Source organism: Brassica napus, chromosome A10, assembly GCF_020379485.1.
Source record: "Brassica napus cultivar Da-Ae chromosome A10, Da-Ae, whole genome shotgun sequence".
NCBI classification, from domain to species: domain Eukaryota; kingdom Viridiplantae; phylum Streptophyta; class Magnoliopsida; order Brassicales; family Brassicaceae; genus Brassica; species Brassica napus.
In genome coordinates this window covers 10,012,231-10,023,929 of record NC_063443.1, presented here as the reverse complement: position 1 = coordinate 10,023,929, position 11,699 = coordinate 10,012,231, and the positions used below count along the sequence as shown (strand labels likewise).

Genomic DNA, 11,699 nt, shown 5'->3' with positions numbered 1-11,699 from the left:
CTTACAGCTATAGAAATTAGTGAGGAGATCAAACGGACTTACAGCTTGATAGTAACCGATGAGCAGTGTCGAAAAGCGAAGACAAAAATCACTAGGGAAAGGAGAGCTGGCCATGAAGCTCACTTTTCGCGAATATGGGATTATGAAGCCGAATTACATAAGAAAAATCCAGGCACCATCACAGAGATAGTGACCATTCCAGGAGCAACACCAAGAAGCAAACAAAGGTTTGATCGCTTCTATGTATGTTTTGAAGCACAAAGATCGGCTTGGAAGTCCACTTGTAGGCCAATCATAGGTCTAGATGGAGCCTTTCTCAAATGGGATGTGAAGGGCCAATTGATTGCTGCTGTTGGAAGAGATGGAGATAATCGAATTGTGCCAATTGCTTGGGCTGTAGTGGAGATCGAAAATGATATCAATTGGGCATGGTTCGTCAATCATCTAAAGATGGATTTGGAACTTGGTGATGGAAGCAACTTCACAATCATATCTGATAGGCAAAAGGTAACAAGTGTTTTACTTATATTAAGACCGGTTTACATCAAAATAACAAGTGTTTTATGTGTTGTTATGTAGGGTTTGTTGAAAGCTGTTCATTTAGAGCTTCCTAATGCAGAACATAGAATGTGTGCTAGACACATTCTTGGGAATTGGAAGAGAGATAGCCATGACCCTCAGCTAGAGAGATTATTCCGGAAAATAGCTCGCAGTTACACTTTAGGAGACTTTCGTGAGAAAATGAATGAGCTTCAGAGGTACAATCCAGTGGCGCATCAAAACCTTCAAGTCACCAATCCTCACACTTGGTCGCGGGCTTTCTTTAAGGTTGGTTCATGTTGCAATGATAATCTGAACAACCTTAATGAATCTTTCAATAAAACAATCCGTGAGGCTAGGCGAAAACCACTTCTTGACCTGTTAGAGGAAATTAGGAGACAATGCATGGTTCGCACAGCAAAACGGTCTCTAATTTCTAATAGGTTGAAGACTAGGTTCACTAAACGAGCTCACGTTGCAATAGAATCTGCTATAGCTAAGGGTCAAGATTGTATTAGATATATGGCTACTGGTAATGTCTTCGAAATTGACGACCATGGCTGCTATTATAGTGTTGATATGAATCTGAAAACTTGTGGTTGTGGGATGTGGCAACTAAATGGAATTCCATGTAATCATGCCGCTTGTGTGATCTCCGCAAAGAAGCAAAAAGTGGACGATTACGTTTCAGATTACTACACTACTATAAAATGGAGAAAGACTTATGAGCATAGTATTAGGCCTGTTGAAGGGATGAAGTTGTGGCCGACGTTGAACAGGCTACCTGTCTTGCCTCCACCAAATAGGTTAGGTAATAGAGGAAGGCCAAGTAATTATGCTAGAAAGAAAAGCGCCAATGAATCATCTTCACAGTCAACAAGTAAGACTAGGCTAAGTCGTGATAAGCGCATTATGACTTGCTCAAACTGCAGAGAAGAAGGACATACCAAAGTTAGTTGTTCAAATCCAAGGGTCGAACCCGAGCCTAAACGACCACGAGGTCGCCCAAGAAAGGATCAGGTATGCTTGTGTTGTTTTCTTTATGTCTTTACATCATATTGATATGCTATGTTTTTCATAGGAAGGAGGGTCACAGCTTGGTTCACAAGGTGGATCACAGCTTGGATAATGAAGATGATGGTTCCTTTGTTTTGTTTACTTTTGTTTTTGTGATGGTTTTCATGTCGTGAGTTACACTAAAACTTTGATGTTGTGTTTCAGTATCTTAGATGCTGCTTTTGTTGTTCTTAAACGAGTCCTGCCATTATTTTTAAGAATGTTTTAGTACAAATCAAAACGTTTCTTCTCTTGCCAAAGGAGAGAAATAAAGAAAATTTCTTTTTAAAAAAAACTAACTGAAGACACAGTGGCCCTGTTCATCCCGTCAACACGCTGCTGCAGCTACGGCGATCATAATTATAAAAGGAATGTTTCTTCTCTTGACATGTTCGTCCATTAATTCTCAGTTCTCAGTGTTATTTTCTTGTAGCTGGTCGCTACGGCATCGTTCACTTGCCGAACAGGGCCATTGTTATTTTTTTTTAAACTAACTGAAAGCTAAAAACAGAGCAATGATAAAGAAACAGAAACTCAGTTTTGTTTTGTTTATCTATTTTACAAGGTTTTCTTCCTACGACCAGTAAAAGAAACAAACTGTTATGTTCTGATCTTTTAACTTGGAAACATGTTTGAATAAAAAAGAGTATAAGACAATGTAAAAATGAAGGCGTGAATCTTCTGTTAAAAAAATGTTCCTAGCAAATAACAATTCTATTGTTAAGCAAAAATCCAACAGTGGTGTCGAAATTCACCAAACCAAACTTCATCTTTCATAGTTTCACACCGGAATAAAGGATGCCCAGGATTCTCTTGTGTTTTCCACGTTAATGTACAAACATCACTACCACATATACACTTCGAACTCATCTTTCACGTTTGAAGAAAAGAGATAGAATCGATATTAGGAGAGGAGATGTTTGGAGATTTGATTTTGTGCTCTGGTGTGAAGAGAGAGAGAGAGAGTAGAGAAGGATCAAATCGAGGGTTCATACGGTTTCGATTTGGGGATAATTCTAATTTTAAAACGACTTCGTTTACGTGGTCGTTAACGCTAAACGTCCACTTAACGTTAATTAGTGTTGACTAAACTCATATCTAAAATGGCCCGGTCAACATAAATTTGTTAATTTTTTAGCTTAATGAAAAGTTTGTTTATTGTTTGGCAAATTAAAGTAAGTTCAGTATTTAAATGTCCGTTTTCTCCTTAAATTTTATCACAAAATTAAATGATACAGTTTTCAATCATTTATTTGTAAATGATACAAAATATAGATAATTTAGTATCAGTTATAACAACTGATGTCATTTTTAACAAATTTAACATCACTTTGACTAACTGATATAATTCATCTTGATTAGCGTCACTTTAATAAAACTGATGCTAAATTATTAAGTTATATCATTTATATAAATGATGTAAATTTATTCTGGATTAAAATCATTTATGCAAATGTTACAAATTTTACATCAATTAAAAAGTGATTCTAATTATATATATTTTTTCGAAAAAATAATTATTAGTATTAACTTCAATTATAAGAAAATGATGTAACTATCTCTTTCTTTTACATCAATTAAATATAAATGATACTATTTTATCCTAATTTGTATCAGTTAAAATATTTGATATTAAAAAAACTAATTTTCATCACATATTTAAATATGGATATATAACTTTTTATCATAATTATATTTTATGTTGATATACTTTGATAAATATTTTATAGTAGAAAGATAATAGAGATTTAAGTTGATATTTATCTTTAAGAAAGTATAGAATATACAACAAAAAAAAAATTGGCGTTCTCTCCTAATCAGAAAAAGTTTGCTTCGTTACGTTAACGTCATTCACGATCACAGCATCATCACCTTCCATTAGCTTTTGAAAAAAAGTTTGAATTACAAAAGAAAGTAAGTTTCTTGTAAATTTAATCAATCCTGTTTTTTTTTTCCTCTTGACAATTAAAAGAGTCTTAATATATATCTCTTTCTCTGGCAAAGATTGTTTTGTCTTTTGGTTTCAAAACTCAATAGTGAGCATCTCAGAAAATCAGACGTTGCATACAATTGAGGTAATTTATTTATACTGTTCTCCCATTACTTACTGATATGAAGTTTGTTGGGTTTTGAAGTTCAATTGTTTGTTGTGAATTTCTAAAAGTCTACTAATTGTGAAAGTCTGTTTTTTTCAGGTTCTAATGGATAAATCATGGATAAACAAACCACGTTTATCGCAAGATTACAGATTAGGAGTGAAAAATTTCTTGGATTTTGCATTTGGTAAATCTAATGCACCCATGGTAAAATGTCCATGTACTCGTTGTTCTCTAGCCAAATCTAAGACAAGGGAATATATCGAAGGTGATTTGATTTGTCATGGCTTTTTAAGTTCTTACACGAGTTGGATAGTACACGGAGAAGATATGTGTGTCACGGAAAATGCAAGAGTACCTTCTGATAGTGCTCATGTTGAACTAGATTCAACTTTCAACCTCTTGGATGATATTTTTCCAGATATTAGTGCAAATATGAATGAGGAACATGAAGAAGGGTCGCCTGGGCAACCTATGGACACTGATAGACCATCAGCTTCAAGTGGAAATTCTAAAAAAGGAGAAGGTTTTGATGAGATGTTTGCTGACTACAATCAAGAGCTATATCCTGGATGCGATAAATTCACGAAGTTGTCCTTTATACTGAAGTTATACCATATAAAATGTATGTGTGGCATTAGTGACAAGGGGATATCCATGGTGCTTGATTTGATGAAAGAAGCATTTTCACATGCCAAATTGCCAGATTCATTTAATGACATGAAAAAGGTTATTCGCAAATTAGGAATGACTTATGAGTCAATTCATGCATGTCCAAACGATTGTATGTTATATTGGGAAGCTGATGCAGAAAGGGAAGTTTGTAAAGTCTGTGAGGCCTCTCGTTGGAAAGATACAAAGAGCACAGAAGTATCTGGATCAGGAAAAAAGAAGAAGAGATCTCCTGCAAAAATTTTGCGTTACTTTCCCCTGAAGCCACGGTTACAGCGTTTATTTATGTCATCAAAAACTGCTGCCCACATGAGATGGCATGGATCTGCTACTAACAATGATGGTAAACTACGACATCCAAGAGACGGAAGGGCTTGGAAGGAGTTTGATAAGAAATATCCTGACTTTGCATCTGATCCAAGAAATGTCAGACTAGGGTTGGCGACTGATGGTTTTAACCCATTTGGTACAATGAGTAGTAGTTATAGCATCTGGCCAGTGATATTATTTCCTTATAACTTTCCACCGTGGATGTCAATGAAGCAGACGTCAATGATTCTCTCGATGGTTATCCCCGGAAAACACATGCCTGGTAATGATATTGATGTTTACTTGCAGCCACTCATCAAAGATCTGAAGGAGCTATGGTCTGATGGTATTAAAACGCTAGATGCTTCCACAAAACAAACATTTGACATGCGAGCAGCCATCATGTGGACAGTAAGCGATTTTCCGGGTTTAGGAAATTTGTCGGGTTGGAATACGTATACAGCATCAGCTTGCCCAACCTGTAACTTTGATGGAATCGGACAACGTTTACGACATGGAAAAAAAATTGTTTTATTGGTCATCGTCGTTTTCTTCCTCTAGATCATGGCTTTCGGCAGAATCGAGCAGATTTTGATGGAAAATTAGAAACCAGATCTCCACCAGCCAAATTGACAGGTTCCACAATTATTCATCAATTAGAGCAAGTTAATGTTACTCTTGGTAAAAAAGATAAGTCTGTGGTAGTTGGAAGAAAGAGAGACAGAAGTGATGCCGGAGGATCTAGTACTCAGCAGTGGAAGAAAAAAAGCATATTTTTTGAGCTGCCTTATTGGGAATTTACAATGTTGCGACATAACTTGGATGTCATGCATATAGAGAAGAATGTGTTTGATAATTTAGTCTACACATTGTTGGATGACAAAACAAAATCGAAAGATAATCTGAATGCCAGAAAAGATCTTCGTGAGCTAAATATACGTTCTGACTTGTGGCCTGATGATAATGAAAAATATCAAGCTGCATGTTTTTCTCTTAACAATCATGGGAAAGACATTTTCTTAAGTGTCTTAAAGAATGTTAAACTGCCAGATGGTTATGCTTCTAACTTGTCAAGTTGTGTTGATGTTAACAGTCGAAAGCTATCAGGTTTAAAAAGCCACGACTGTCACGTGATAATGAGAGATTTATTATCAGTCGCAATTCGGAATCTGCTCCCTACAGATGTGTCATCAGCCATTGTCGAGCTTTGCCAAATTTTTAGAGATATATCTGCAAAAGTTCTTGATATAGATGAGCTTGATAAATTACAAGATCGTACTGTTATGACTTTATGTCGTCTGGAGATGTTTTTTCCTCCATCGTTTTTCACAGTGATGGTACATTTAATAGTACATCTGACAGAAGAAGCAAAACTTGGTGGACCAGTTCCATTTCGTTGGATGTATCCGATTGAGAGGTGCGTTGTTTTTATTATGTATATGTCTGTATATGTATATACACAAAACTGGAAACTTACATGATTCAGTTATTTACAGGACTCTAGGATACTTCAAATCATATGTTCGAAATCGTGCCAAGCCTGAAGGTTCTATAAGTGAGCAATATTTAGCTGATGAGTGTATAACATTTTGCTCAATGTATCTAAATGATATAGAGACACGATTTAATCGGATTGGACGCGTTGATGATCAACCTCCAGTTGAGATTAGTATAAGAACAAATTCAGAACTTCCACATATTTTTCCAAACCATGGAAGATTTGTTGGAGCAGGTCAAGTTTATTCTCTTAATCATGTAGAGAGGCAGCAAGCACATCGACATATATTAGTCAACTGTCAACTTCTTGATCACTTAAGAGAGTAAGGTTCTATAATTATTTTAGTTATTTTTTCTTGACGTCCTAATGTACATGTTTTTTTAACTGTTTGTATAGGAAATACAAAAATGAATTGTTGACAAAACAATCTCATCAGGGCAGGAGGAATCGTGCTATCGACATTGACCGAGAAGTTCATATTAATTTTTCAGAATGGATCAGACAGAAAGTACAGACTAATGAGATAGATGGGATAACTGATGATTTACGATGCTTGGCTATGGGTCCGTCTGAGAAAGTTTTAAAGTACACAGCTTACAATGTCAATGGTTTCAAATTTCGGGCAACAGAAAGAGAAGCTAACCTGAAAACACAAAATAGTGGTGTGTATGTGGCTGCTGAGACTATGAGCTATGCTAGTTCTCGTGATTCAAACCCAAGAACAGGAACTGTTAATTACTATGGAAATCTGATTGAAGTTATGGAGCTAAATTACTATGAAGTTTTCAAAGTTGTATTATTTAAGTGTAACTGGGTAAAGGTGATGTATCTCTCTAATTCTATTTTTTTGGTATTGTATTGTATTCTTCACTTTAAATAATGAGAAGGAGATCGTTGATTCATAGATTTGTTGATTTCAATTATTTTAGATCATGGATTACATGGACTCAGAAACACAAGAACCAGATGATTTACCATATCTGGAAACAGAGTACGACATGCCTCCTCCACTTGCTGCCGAATGCAAAAGTTTCAAATGGAAAATAGAAGTTATAGGTAATATAACTAAAAACTATTTCTTTCATTTACTTGAAATTTATTTTCTTAAAACTGTTTATTTTCTTAAAACTGTTATGTTATTTAGTCATCAAATATTTTTAATGTGTAGAGAAAGTTAAATTGAAATTCAGAGAACATATTATTAAACGTAGTCACTACGGCACCGTCATTTCTGTGGGCAAGGAAGATTCAGTTATAGTCAATTTATTTGCTATACCGTATTAACTTAGTTTATCAAGAGAGCTAATGTTTATTCTCCACAATGTCTTGTCTAGATAATCAGCTTTTTTTGTTGCAATGCTAGAATTATTTATATATGCTCCGTTCATAAAAAAAATAGATACTTCATGCTAATTTAGCCTATTATATAACACATATTTTGTTTTTATTAACAAGATACTGCTGGGAAAATCGAAGGCAAAATGATAACATCTAAAGAAGTTTGGAAAATTCAAAATAGCAAAGTGATTGTTCATTTTGACGAAGTTAGTGGCCAGCCAATCGGAGAGTCGGGAGGTCTACTAGGGTCATGGTTAGGTCAACTAAGCAATGATGTGAATTTGCTACCCATTAACTACAGTGACTGGAGAATGGTTAATCCTCACATAAAAAATAAAGTCTGGGAAGTAATACAGGTAATACATAACATTTAATCTCTTTATAAATTTTCAACTTTGAGATGTAAGATAATTTATTCGTATGATGAACATGGTTTGGTTTTTTATTATTATTTCAGTCCAAATTCTGGTTTTATGATCCAGCGACGAGAAAAGTGTTTGTGATGAGTGCATTAGGTAGCAGATGCAAAGATGTCAAACTACGTCTTTGGAAAGAATACAAGCGAGACAGTCTAAGTGAGACATTGCTCAATCGACCAGAAAATGTTCCTGAAAATCAATGGGGTCATTTCGTTCACATGAGATTCACTGAAAAGTGGAAGGTACAGTTTTATTTGTTAGATATTTATACATAGTTCTATATCAAATACAAGCAATATTTTTGTATGTGAGATTACAGAAAATGCAAGAGAGGAATACAGAAAGCCAAAAGAAAAATATCATGCCTCATGTATGTGGAAGAAAAAGTTTTTCAAGGAAAAGAAATGATATTGTAAGTAATGTAAAGTTAGTTTATTATATATTGATATAAACTACTTTACTATACTAATATTATATATATTTATGCATGTTACAAAGACAATCAAGACTGGAAAACGACCATGTCGAGCAGAGTTTTTTATCGAGACTCGTACAAAACCTAATGGAAGCTTTGTATGTGAAGAAGCAAAAACACGGGCGGTTAGTTTCAGTCAATATTATCATAGGTTTGTATGTTAATTCTACTTGATATTTATTCTTCATTTGTGGTTTAGGAAAAACTTACGACGTTGTTGGGCCAAAAGTCACATGTGACAAACAATGCTATTGCTTGTTTGGATGATGAATATGCACAAGTTTTTGGTCCAGAGCGTCCAGGACGAGTACGGTGTGTTGGTCGTGGACCTACACCTTCAAAATTAGTGAACCATTCACCTGTTACGAGACAAGAGATAGAGAATTCAGAAATGGTTATTGACCTGAAGTCACAAGTGAAAGAATTATCAGATCAAGTCAAGGGAATGACTACATTCATCCAACAAGTAATTGGTACTTCAACTGGTGAACAGGTAATAATATATTTTATAAGTTAATTGTATTTTTATACTTTTGATATATGTAAACTAATATATGCTGAACTAATTATTTAGGCAAGAGTATGGGCTTCAAGTTTTGCTGTAGCTTTTGCTAACATACCAAACCCAGCTTTTGCCAACGTACCATCTCCACCAAATCCAAATCAGGTAAATTATAATTAATTTTAGTTTTATAATAAATAATTATTCAAAATATTAACTGATTTGTTGTATAATTCTATTTCAGGAACGGAGTGATGATGCTGTTAGAGACTAAGACTCAGACGTTGGAAGCAATGGCAGTGATCTTCATCAACATTAGTTTAATAATATTTTCAGTAACTTTCAGTTTATTTTATTTTTATGAATTTGCATGATGGATTAGTTGATTTGATTTCTAATACTTTATTTATTATCTAAATCAGGTTTTACTCATTTAATTAATTTTCCTGCATTTTATATATATTTTAAATCATAAAAATGTAAATAAAAATAATATTTGTATCATTTATATATAAGTGAAATATATTAAAATCATTTATGAAAACTGATATAGATTTAGCATAAATTATATACAAATGATGATAGAAATTTAAATCACTAAATTGTAAATGATACAATTATAAAAATCACTTCTTAAAACTGATATAAATTTAACATCAATACGTAAAATGATAATAATACTTTAAATCACTTGCTTTAAATGATATAATTATTAAAATCACTTTTAAAAAAATGATTTAAGGTTAACATCAATTGTTTAAAATGATATATTATTTAAAATCGCTTGTTATAAATGATACAATTACTAATATCATTTCTAAGAATTGATGTTACAGTTACATCAGTTTATAATAAATGATTTAACAATTCAAATCAGTTTTTCTAATTGACACTAATACTAAAATCATTTCGCATAACTGATCTTAAAGTTAACATCATTTTCTTACAAATGATACATTTTAAAATCATTTAAAATAATTGATGTAAATATATAATTTTATTGCATCAGTTTTGATTAAAATAATGTAAATTATTTGCATCACCACTTTCAGAGTCATTTATTTAACTGATGTAAAAGTTTTTTACATCATTTATAACTAATGCAAATATATAAAATAAATGATGTAAACTAGTCTTTTTTTTTGTAGTGTTAGTCTTATATTATTCAAACTTTTATGTTTTATTAATTTTATTTTCGGATTTTGAAGATTAAGTATATTTGGATTTTTGTTAAAAAAATTACATAATTAAAATGGATACTCGAATCCGAACCGAATCTGCAATGATTCAAACCAAATTCAAATCAAAATTTGTAAATATCCGAATCATATTTAAATTTCTAAGTCTAAAAATCTGAAATCCGAATAAATCAACTGAATCCGAACGGATATTTAATGTCCATCCCTTGAAAAACTATACAAAAAATCTCTTATTATAATGTAAAATAAATAATCTAATCGATTATTTTACTACATAAGTTTTTTTGTGTAAGAGCGTGAGGAAAAAAGAAAGAATACAAACCCCTCTGAGCCTTGAGTGTTTTGATAGTTAATCCTAATAGTTAAGTCTAATGAGTAGAAAGAAGCTCATTAGTTAGTTATATAAGCCCAATTAGAAACACAAGAGTAAGAAGGTTGAACGGAGTTCGTGGAGACGCGATTAAGAGGAGGAGAACCAGAATCTGATCATCTGAGATGATTGACCCGGATTTATATCACGCTTGGAGTGTATCCAGTTGCGGGTGGTTCTGTCAATAGTGGTGATGATGGAGGTGTAAGGTTTGAAGCATTGACGATGGATGTAGAGAGTTAGTTAGTTGCCAGACCACAATAGAGAGTTTTGATCGCCGCCTGATTGCAGAGGACGCAAGTGGGGTCCACCATTAAGCCACATGATATCAGTCTGTCCTTTGAGGGGATCCGGTTGAGCACAATGAGCCATGTTAAGAAGCTGTTCCTTGGGATACCAGACCACAGATGCCCAAGGTACACTTACTTAATGATGCTTTAGAATATTATAATTATAATATACATATCACCAGTCTTGAACTTAGTCCAATTGCAACTATCCACTCTGTTGAATCTGCATCATTAGAAAGGTTAATCGAAGTTAGGAATGTCTGGATACACAGTTGCCTGTCTGAACGAGCCGGTCTTATGTTCCAAACCCCTTCCGTGCAGATATCTGAGAGTGATGCATTTAAGGGAACTCCCATAGTGTTTGAAGCTCTCGGTGATAGGTAGTCAAGTAGCTTTCCATTGAGTGACCAGTTGTCTGTCCAAACTTTTACCACATTCCCGGATCCAATCTTGACTTTGATCCATTTATATGCTTCATTTCCTAGTTTCAGTAGTTTGTTTACAAACCATGAGTATAGCTGTTTTGGCTTTGTTGACCAGAAGTTGTTGACTGAGCCATTTAAGATTTCTGATCTAAACCACGCAACCTATATTGATCCGGAGCAGCTGAATAGTAACCAAATTAGTTTCATTGTGCAGGATTTGTTCCAAGAGATCAAGTCGCGACAGCCTAGTCCACCTTCAGCTTTTGCAAGTGTAACTTTTTCCCCAGCAACTCTTGCTGAATGGGAGCCATCTGACGAGCCATGCCATAGGAATGAGCTACAGAGGGAATTGATCCCTTTGATGCATTGCTTTGGGTAGCGTGTGTTGTTACATGTATATATGAATACAAAAAATATCTGTCTTCGAATGTGTTGTGTTACTAGTTCTCTACTCTCTACGTATATACTTGGAGTTTGTGATTCTTTTAGCTCTTTTAAAAGTTCTGCATA

The 11,699-nt window shown here is 34.0% G+C and overlaps 1 long non-coding RNA gene across 1 annotated transcript; it reads left to right on the top strand.

The window, feature by feature from the left end:
• Nucleotides 1-10,427: 10,427 nt before the first annotated feature.
• Nucleotides 10,428-11,699, top strand: LOC125579159. The gene is made up of 2 exons (XR_007317159.1): nucleotides 10,428-10,890; nucleotides 11,404-11,699. It is a non-coding gene; the product is annotated as an uncharacterized LOC125579159 (long non-coding RNA).